General features: G+C 30.4%; 2 long non-coding RNA genes across 2 annotated transcripts; both read left to right on the top strand.

Moving 5' to 3' along the window:
• Positions 1 to 1,344: 1,344 nt before the first annotated feature.
• Positions 1,345 to 2,363, top strand: LOC143201183 (uncharacterized). Its single transcript, XR_013006899.1, has 2 exons — positions 1,345 to 1,482; positions 2,049 to 2,363. It is a non-coding gene; the product is annotated as an uncharacterized LOC143201183 (long non-coding RNA).
• A 3,761-nt stretch (positions 2,364 to 6,124) lies between these two features.
• Positions 6,125 to 7,421, top strand: LOC143201186 (uncharacterized). Its single transcript, XR_013006902.1, has 3 exons — positions 6,125 to 6,210; positions 7,175 to 7,283; positions 7,336 to 7,421. It is a non-coding gene; the product is annotated as an uncharacterized LOC143201186 (long non-coding RNA).
• Positions 7,422 to 11,219: the final 3,798 nt, after the last annotated feature.

Consider the following 11,219-nt stretch of genomic DNA (forward strand, 5'->3'; position numbering starts at 1 on the left):
CTTGAAGCTTAAGTTTAAACATGGCTAAAATTAAATAATAAAATTAATCCCATCCTCTTACCTGTCACGGTCCAACTACCACTTAATAAAATCTTCATTTCCAGGTTACGTATTTCCAAATAGTTCTTGACATTTTGATCATGGCCATATTTTATCGCCTTTTATAATTTAACTAGCGACCCGCCCCGGCTTCGCACGGGTGCAATACTGATACTAAATTAAATACACTACAGAAAAAATATGAACGTTGTATATAAAAACATAGCGGCCCGCTCCGACTTTGCACGGGCATAAAATATATATGCCTATGTCACTCAATGAAAACATGATTAAAATCGATCCAGTATTTTTGGTTCATTCATTACTGCCCTTGGCCTGCACGCATTAAATTTGGAGTAAAACAATTCCTCTTCCCCTATACTTACTATGAAGATTTCCTGCTATCTTTGGAATATCTAAATTCATACAATTTTTATTACATTACACATTTTTAAACGCAAATTTTAAATTTGTAATATCTCCGAAAATATTTGTTTAATTTACATGCTGTAAGGAACCATATTGATCTATATTAATTGCACACTGTATTTAAGGTACTTAATTCGATAAGGATTAATGCCGTATTGCTTAAAATAGCTTCGTAAATAAGCCATTTTCTCACGTAAAAAGTAAACAATAAAAATGGTTAATGTGGGTTATCCCTTAAAGATAAACAAGACATATAAGTGATGCTACAAGTGTTGAAGCATGTGTAGTTGTGGTCAATAAAAAAATAGAAATGATAATTTTGGCAGGAATGGAATCGAATGTTGTTCGTTGAACAGTGTTCGATTCAAATATGATGGGAGAGCTGTGTACAATTGTATAGATAATTAATACTTGAAGGCTAGACCTGAGGGAGACATAGCATAAAAAGTAGGCCTAGAAATCTACCTCATGGGTTAGGTTGAAAAGAGTTTATCGCATTTATTTTTATAGAAGCCATACATTTGTCTTGTTATTGTAAGGTCTATATATTGATACATTATATTTGTTCTCTTGCATATTGTTTTATTTCCTCTATTTTTCCTCTAAAACATGTTAATTTGAGTTCCTAGGGAAATTTTAGATTAATTTGTCAAATCAAGATAATTTATTCTTTGGCTCGGTGAATGAACATAAAATTTATGGACGTTATAGTCGTTATCAAGATGTGATCAAAATCTTATCTGAACTTACTTCATGTTCTCTAATGTTTATCATATATACTTATGAGTAAGCATGTACTTATCAGTAAATATATATATATATATATACCTAGTTATAAGTACGTATAAAAACAGTAATTGTTTATTGCTAGGCAGACTCGCACATCATTTTAACGTAAATATGTGTACGATGATAGAACTAATTTTATAAGCATAATGACGTTCATTTTGTTCTTCACAGTCGCTCTCCTGGTATTTCACTGTTATGCGTCTGAAAATCAAGAAGAAGATTAAGGTGAGTATAGATTAATTGTTTATAATATAATTAACTGATTGGTTGCTTGTACATTAAGCCAACACGGTCAAGAGAACGATGTTGGTTTGTATGTTCCCTTGTGTTTCGAAACGTTTACTGCCCACTGCTGGTCCTTTTTGGTCCTTTAACGTCGGTATAATGGAATAGTTTGGTTTTTGGTTGAACCATGAATATTCCGCTTCAAAATCGATGTGGAGGGCCAACCGATTGTCATAGCAAATCCATTTTTCGTCGCCGGTCACTGTCCCATCACCTGTAAACGTCCGGAAACATGTTTATTAATCAACTGCTAAATTGAAAATCTGAAGGTTCTTTGGGAGTTTGATCTAGATTTTCGTTCAATTAGTATGGCAATCAATTTTATTTTAAATAATTTGAGTTCTTCGTCATTGCCATTGAAATCACTACTTTAAAATATACCTGCCATAAAGAAAAGGCCATAAGTTTATTAAAATGTTTAATGGGCTTCGAATGGATATCGTTAATTAAAATACAAACCATTACAACATATAACATAACATTAAATATAAATATTTTTATTACAGATAACTCAAGTTTTTGTTGGGGTGTCCCCCCCCCCAGATCATACTGTAATCCTTATCAACATTTATGGGCCCACTTATATAAAGAATAAAAAAAATTCGAAGGTATCTCGTTCGAATGAGAATGATAACGCATTCCTGTTGACTTCAATGTATTCTTATAAACATGATCAGCAGTAAACAGGATATTCTGATTACTAAGACCAACGTCAACAACTTAGGAAATGAGCTTCAATCCTGTTAGAGAACATTTATTCCAGCTCGAGATATTAATCGTGATAAAATTAATACTATTAGCATTGAATAAAAGTTAAATATAATTAAGTAAATAGATAAAATTGAATTATCGATTACATTTGGATTTAATTTGTAAGCAATGGGTTTGGATTTAATAATTAAGATTTCAAGGATAGATAAATTACAGAAAGACCCATTAAAACGTCTTACAAGATTTACAAGAAAAACTTTCATATTATCCAGAGTTAGTTAATTTTTATTTTATAATATATTATTTATAAAGCTGGAAATTGTTAGTTCACCTGATACACCAAACATATGCCATCACGGTCATCAAAATGGCAAAGTAAATAAATCTCGTATAAAACCATCCCATGATGGTAGAATATTCATGATCAAATACCATTATTTCCATCAAACATGGTCAGCAAGCCGCCGAAACCAAGAATCATATACAGAGCAAAGCATAAACAAAAATATTCTAGTTTACAATGGAGGGTCAGAGTCTGTAGCACTAGAAAACTTGCAGTTGACCACCTGTAACGTTCGCATTGGTCACTATAGTCTACAAGTCGCCGAGAAAGCCAGAAATCGATACGAGGATCTCTACGATGAGGAAGAATACAGCATAAAAATACAGATTGTATACTTACCTATCCAAGAGCAACTTAAGAACTTGTATTCCACAATTTTACAACATTTGATGCAATCTATTTTATCAACATCTATAATTAGTATATTACTAATAATCTTAAGTTAAGTTTATCTGTAACTTGATTCAGATTATTTTAATAAACACTTTTCAGCCAACTTTGCCTCTGCAGTTTCATTTACTTAGAGAAAAAGAATTGTATTTTATCGAAACAACGTCCTATTGCTCAACAGCAGCTTTTAATATAAAATTTAATAAAATATGAACGATTTTTCTATAGATCTCCCCATCCTATCTTCCATATGAAATATTTAAACATCTAATATATATATTAATCGGTTTAGTGAAAATGTCACCTAACATTTTAAAGGAAACGGAAACTGACTATACAATTACAAACTAATTAGATAATTTGCAGATGGAACAGAGAGCAAATAAAAGAAATTATGAATTATGTTGTTAACAATAATTTTATAAATCGAATTTGTTACATTTCTGAAAATAATGTTGATGCTCTTCTTATAATGTTCAGCGGTGTGGTATTGCTAGCTTAACAATACGTTGTTGATTATTGAAACTGAATGGAAATTAGATTTAATTAAATACAACTAAAAAAAGATTAGCGATTGTTAATTCTGGATAAAGTTTGCATATGTTTTAATAAGTTTTAATATACGGTCATATGTTAAAAATATTGTCAAAATAAGTTTTAGTAGCCTAACATATATATTTTAAAACTATTCTCTTTACTAGCGTTGAGTATGGGGACCGAAAACAGTTGAAACAGTAATTACTTTTCATTAATTTTCAGTCAACAACAAAATAAACAAAACTTAAACACTAAAGACGTACAATAATCCTAAATACTAAATACAAATTAAACATATACCTAATCATAGAAAATAAACTAATTCATGACATAATTAGAAATGTTTGAACAATAACTACTGGAGCTTTTTTAAATAAAGTAAATGCTTTATTTGTTTTTTTTTAATATATTTTAAAGTCTCCTTTTACCAACTATGGGTTTTATCTGGACTGGGCCTAAAGTTTAACGTGGGCTCCGAACCACGGTCCTCAGCATTAAGCCCTAGCGACTGGCGAGTGACCAACTTTGGAAATCATCCCAGAAGGTTACTGGAGTGACTGGGATCAATTTCCTTGTCAGATTTTACATTCTTGCCTAGGATAATCACACCCATAAAGAACATAAATTTACGACCATGCCCCAGCAGGATTCGAACCCGCGGCTATCGCAACAGTAGGAGGACCGTCATATCGCCTTTACCACTGAACCAACAAGCCGGCTTTATTTATTATTGAACAGATATATTTTTTAACAAAAATTGAGAAACTAATCGATATATTACCTATTATTTCTATAAAAACAGTCAAAAGTATTTTACTACTTATCACTCACAATTTTAATCTTTTTCCCTATTACATTAACAATCTTGAAAAATATCGTTCCAAAATGCTGCTATATTAATATACAATATGTTGTTATTTACAAGCAAAGTACCAAAAAAATCATAAAATTATATATATTACATATAAATATATGTAAGCATAAATTGGGCACATTTTTGTCAAGGTCGCGGCTAGGACGACAGAGCCAGAACGTTAAAAATCAGTCGAATGAAACTAGTAGAACCAAAAATAGTAACTAAAAGTATACGACTGAAACAGTCGATAGTAAATGGTAACAAAATCAGTCGGATCGAAAATAGCGACTGCAAACAGTCGACTGAAACAGTCACTTGTAAAAAAAGTGATTTCCGTCGATAGTTGTTAACAACTTGATTAATTTAATAAATCGTAGTCAAATTTGGACCACTGTGCGATACTGTATTATGAGACCTGAGATTTTATTATACCGTATATTTGTAATCAAATGAATATTTATGATAGGTCCTGATAATTATGATAACGTGGAAAATATATTATAAAATGCAACACTAATATATACAACAAAACATTCTGTTTTGTGTATTATACTAAGAAGTGCGTTTGGTTCAATGGCTGGAAACCGAAGGGAATTTGTTAGGGTAAATTCCTACGAAAATAAACAAGTTTCTCGGTGGGGAGTTGATATAAGACAGGCTAAACATGGGACCTTGTCGTCAGCTTTTTATTTATAAACTCCGTGTAGACTACTTAAAATAACCTTAAACAAATTTGTCTGAAACATCATTTTGCAGAACTGTGGATATCAAGGACTTCACTTTGAAACGATATATATATTTACTAGTGACCGTCGAGTTAATCATGTTTTTCTCTCAGTAGAGTAAAGACAATAATTTAAAAATAATATATTACACTATAAATTCAGAGATATATTTGATATAATATTAATTTTAGTAATATGACCTTTTTTAAAGTGCCTTTAATTGCATCTAATTTGAATAAGTACTTAATAAGCAACAAAGTATTGATAAGGTTAAATTACCAAAACATTATAACAATTATATCATAGGATTATTTACAGAACTACAACAATTTCAGAGCATCAAATAGAAATATATATAAATATATATATATATATATATATATATATATATATATATATATATATATATATATATAATCTATTTGACGTACTGTAAAGTGACAGGGCGGTCCTCCTACTCTTCTGCGATAGCCGCGGGTTCGAGTGCTGCTTGGGCATGTTTGCGTTTAGAGGGAACATACAGTGGAAAATCCGACAAGGGATAACCATTCCAGTCACGCCAGTAACCAGGTTGGGTAAGACCGGATGTCTTCTGGGATTATTTCTAAGTTGGTCACTCTCCAGTCCGTAGATTTAATCCAGTCCAGCTAACAACTCGTTGGTAAAGAAAGAGACTAAATGGTATACTAAAAATTATTATAGTATCGATGATGATGGTCTGATATCTTATGACGGTTTGAACAAAATCCTGATCAAGCGACCTTGACCGCAGATAATTATTTGATTCTTTAAAATGATTTACTTATTTTAGATTCTGATATTAAAATAAGTCCAATAACAAATAATAAAGAATATTTTAGACCTTTTATTAGACTCGTTTAAAGAACATATATACATTCTAAGAACTCCAAATAGGACCAATATATTTTTAGACCGACTTATTTTTACTTTTCTTGTTGTGATATTAAAAGGTACGTGTTGTCTAGACCATCTTAGGATAGTATAAATCGGTTGTTGATATATAAACGGTATATGTAACGGTTAGCGTGTATATATTGAGAATTCAAATCTAACTTCCTAAATTTAACATAGTTATAATTATCAAGGTCAGTGTTTACTGTACATATTAATACTAAAAATAAATAAAGACAAAAGTTCCTAGCCATTTTATAAAATTCATTAGTTCCTCACAGTGTCGTACCTTATTGGGGGTGGCAACATATCACAATAAATAATAATAATGATTGTCTTCGTTAAATCCACACGATACGAAAATTCCTTTAAATGTTGTGAGAGTGGGAATAGAGTGGTAGAACAGCCACGTGATTGTTATATACACTTATCCTTTATAGTCGTGTTGTGAGCAGATTTTTTAAATATTATTTATTCGTTTTATGAATAAATAACTAAAGTAACACAGACTGAAATAGGTAATTTGTCTAATTAGTCACTTCACATATTTTTAAACTTAAACTACTTAACCAAGTATGTGTAACTTTATGTAATATCATACATCATGTATGTATGGTTTTTTATAAGTATCTTTTTATAAGTACTTAAAAGATCTGTTATCATAAAAATGCAGGTGTAAATATGTACAGAGAAACAGAACCTTTAAATAATGTCACTGCTGTATTTTGTATTAAATGCACCTCACTACACAACACTACAAAAGATCAGATGGTTTGATTCTTTTGAGTCTGTGTCCTGTTTTGGTGGTATCCAAAAGCTACAAAAATTTCTGCTACAATTCTCATGTGAATGGAGTCTTCCCTCATGCTCCCTTGCGATTCTCTTGATTTCTTGACTGACTGTGGATATCTGAAGATCTCGATGTAGGTAATCAGTCTTATAGAATTTGGGTGCACCCCCAATAACTCTCAGGACTTTGTTCTGAAAAATTTGTATTTTATTTATGTTACTCTTTGCAAAACATCTCCATAATTGAACTCCATATATCCATATAGGTTTCAGTATTTGCTTATATAATAGCTATTTATTATGTACTGATAATTAGCTAGTACATTTTCCTATATTTCAATTCCAGCTTTTTTCTATTCTTCTTTATAGGTTCCTTCCAGCGAAGTTTTACATCAAGATTCATTCCGAGATATTTAGCGTGGTTGCTATATGGAATGATATTATTATTTAATTTTATTGGTGTTTGTACGGTTTGTTTGTAGGTGAACTGTAGATGCACAGATTTACTTTCATTAATGTTTATTTTTCAGTCTCGTGTCCAATTATTTATATTATCACTTGCCCGTTGTAATTTTTGCGAGACTTCTTTACTATTGTCTCCGACAGCTATAATAATCGCAGTATCATCAGCAAACGTGGCCATTATATAAATTTAATTGTAAGTTTAATGATTATTGTAATATAGTACATAAATACACAAGATGGCAAAGAAAATCAAATAGAATTATTTAGTAACTCAAAGCACAGAAACTTATGTTTGGTGTTTATTTAATATCAAGCATATATGTTATAAGCTCTAGTTCAACATATAAAGAAAAGTTTCTGTGGTTATCTTGTGGTATCTCCATAACATTCCTGGTCATATCTATTGGAGTAGTTTAATTCTAACAGATACTTTTGTACAGCATTCCTAATAGGCAAATTTGAAATAGAACGTGCCTTTTTGATATGTTTGCTAGTAAGTTTTTTTCCTAGCTATTGCTAATGAAATTTTGCTTTTAATTGTATCAGGTATGTTATTTCTCAATGACAATATGAGTATTAGTAGCATTCTTTTGTTCTAATTGAAAGTAAGGTATAATAATAAGTGTATACTAGAGATGCAGAAAAAATGTCGATATATCAACCAACCAATAAATAATATTACTACTTCTTAAGAAATGTAGAAATGTAGAAACATATATATATATATATATATATATATATATATATATATATATATATATATATATATATATATATATATATGTATATATATATATATATATATATATATATATATATATATATATATATATATATATATATATATATTGACTAATATTTTACTACTTTTATTTTTTCTTAGAAATATCGATATTTTTTGTACTTTTTATACTTTACTATACTACGCTACTGGTTCCTCATTTTATTTAATATTCCTTTGGCATTCTACGCTTCCTTTTTCATTGTTAACAATATTTCAATAATCTGAAACGAATGTTTTAATCACTATATTCTGTAATTTCAAATAAGATTTGAATTAAATATATGATGACCTTTCTGTCCCTTGATGAATCAATATGTAACAATATTGAAATTGTGTTTCTTCCATATCATAAATATTTGTTGTTATGCTTTAATTCTTTTTACCTGGTCGGCTTGGCTGGCGCACTGGTAAAGGCGACAGTCCACCTACTGTTGCGATAGTGTGGGGTTCGAATCTTGCTGGGGTATGGTCGTAAATGTATGTTTGTGATTGTTTAATATTTGTGACTGTCCTAAGCAGGTGTACAAAATCAGACAAGGAAAAAGATCCCAGTCAGGACGGTAATCAGGCTGGGTAAGACCGGATGTCTTCTGGGATGATTTCTAAGTTGGTCACTGGCCAGTCGGTAGGCTTAATGTCGAGGACCGTGGTTCGGAGCCCACATTAAACAATAAATCCTCGTTGGTAAAAGGAGATCTTAAAATACAGTTTTCCGACTTATATCAACGATTAATGTAATAAGATATACGACAGTTCATTATTTGAATCTTCTATCAATTATTTGATTATTTACTTTATTGAGATAAGTTGAGAAAAATCAATAATTGTAAATACATTCCTTTACTATACATTTCTAATTGTAAAAAAAATATATTACTTAAATGTGTTCGTTGTTGTTTTAATAAACATGCTAAAGTCCAATATCATTTTCAGAATTGTTTTATTCATATATTCTCTGATTTAATATACAAATATGCAAAACTTCATTTAGTACTCCATATTTCATGAACTTCCGCAAGAAGATAATGTTAAATATCTGGGAATACATCGATCGACGTTTGACATGGAAAAACATATAGTTACAAAACGCAAACAGCTTGGGCTTAAACTAAACCAAATGTAGTGGCGTAAATCTAAGTTATCATTAGATAATAAGGTTATACTTAGGCTCATTTGGACCTACGGTATTGAACTGTGGGGTACTACTAGCAAATCTAGCATAGATATCCTCCAGAGGTTCCAGAATAAAGTGTTGCGAGTTTTACATCAGATTCAGCGCGATATCCCCATAGAACCTATAGCGAGTGTGATTCGGAGTGTTAGTGCGAAGTGCTCTGAAAGAATATTAGTGCATCCCAATGCACTCGCCAAACAGTTAAATGTGCGCGATGACAGTGAAGTGCGTAGGCTCAAACGTAAACTACCATACAAACTGATTAAAATACACATAGAGTGAGATTTAATAATATCTAGAGTAAGCTAGAATAGTTTTTAGAATAAGTTAGGATATACTTTAAAATAAGTTAGAATAGTATCTAGAATAAGATTTAGATGTAATAAAATACAGTAAACATATATCCTATATGTCTACTGTATAAGTTATACAGTAGATCACTTACTGAAGTGATCTTCTACTTGTCAGGATAGTTATATTATATGACTGACATCATATAATAATACTTATTGCCCACGGGCAGATTGTTGACGTTCTAGGAGATTAATAAAAAGAATTATTCCATCTTTATACTTATAACATAAAAGTAAAGATATATCATATATACTTATCTTTGATGTTCTGAAATTGTCGTAGTTCTAAAAATAATCCTACTCATGATACTTCACACATACAGTATTCAGTGGTGTAGTAATTTAAACTTATCAATACTTTCGTTTTCTTGTTTCCTTATCAGTTTTAAAACTTAATCGCTATAAAATATGTTGAAAATGAACAATGCTTCTCGTCAACTTTTGTTAGATAAAATATAATGCTAAGAATATGTTAAGATAAAATATTATAATGCAAAGAAAATATATCCTATATAATTATATCATAAGATGATCTTTTATTCAACAAAAATTAGTATCATTAGTTGAACATGTTTATTAAATAATAAAAATAATATTTGGTTAAATTTTTGTGGTGTAAATAAATTCACTCGTCCGAAATGATTAGACATCATTTATTAGTATTTCGGCACCGAATGTCTGTTATAAATTCCACAAAGACTTCTTCATTTTAAGATTGCCATAATTTCAGGATGCTGATCATTTTAGAAATTTACTAACGCTCATTAAGTATATTTGCAGTAATATACGTGACGATTTCAAATACTATTGACGCCAGAGTATTAGATTATTAACTTTCATAGGCTATATCATACATTTTTAATGAATAATTTTTATTTTACAAAATTGATCGTCAACAATACTCAAGGGTTTCATACTCTCTCTATTATTAGTTACTTTCAAATAAAATTTGCTTGTAGTTTTGAAATTACCTTTGATGGTGGTTTTACATTTAACACAAGATGAATGGACAATTTTATGGACACTACTGATTGCTATGTACTTGGCCAATATTAATATATATATATATATATATATATATATATATATATTCTATTCCTGAATGAAACATTTATTCTCTTAATGATCTCAATTAGTGCTTTTCTCAGAAATTCCTTTAATATTTACCCAGTAATAATGTTAAAACCAGGAGCCTCTTTTGCTTTAATATTATTTTTCTGTGGGCTCTTGAAACACGCTCTCAAGACGGTCTGCAAAACTTGTAGACTTCTCCGACTTATATCTAGTCCAGCTCCAATCCTCGTTTTTTTTACCGTAGGCGCTTGCATGGGACGTTCTTTAAAGTGTTTTGTAGCTCTCCGTTTGGTTTTATCTTCCTGAGCCTTGGAATAACACCATTTCTTCCTTGCTCTTCTATTTTTTGATATTAGTTCTACGATTTCTTATGGCAGTTATTACATTTTTATTACTTCATTTCAGAGGTATTGAGTAGTGAACATCGACTGTTGCAGTGGTGTACTTTTAGTTACTATTTTCGGTTCTACTAGTTCATTCGACTGATTTTTAACAATCTGGCTGTGTCATCCTAGCCGCGACCTTGAAAGTAATGCGCCGAATTTATGCTTATATAGATTAATA

Source organism: Rhynchophorus ferrugineus, unplaced genomic scaffold (assembly GCF_030347505.1).
Source record: "Rhynchophorus ferrugineus isolate W39M unplaced genomic scaffold, kcgeb_rfMv2 rfM8, whole genome shotgun sequence".
In the NCBI taxonomy this organism is placed as follows: domain Eukaryota; kingdom Metazoa; phylum Arthropoda; class Insecta; order Coleoptera; family Curculionidae; genus Rhynchophorus; species Rhynchophorus ferrugineus.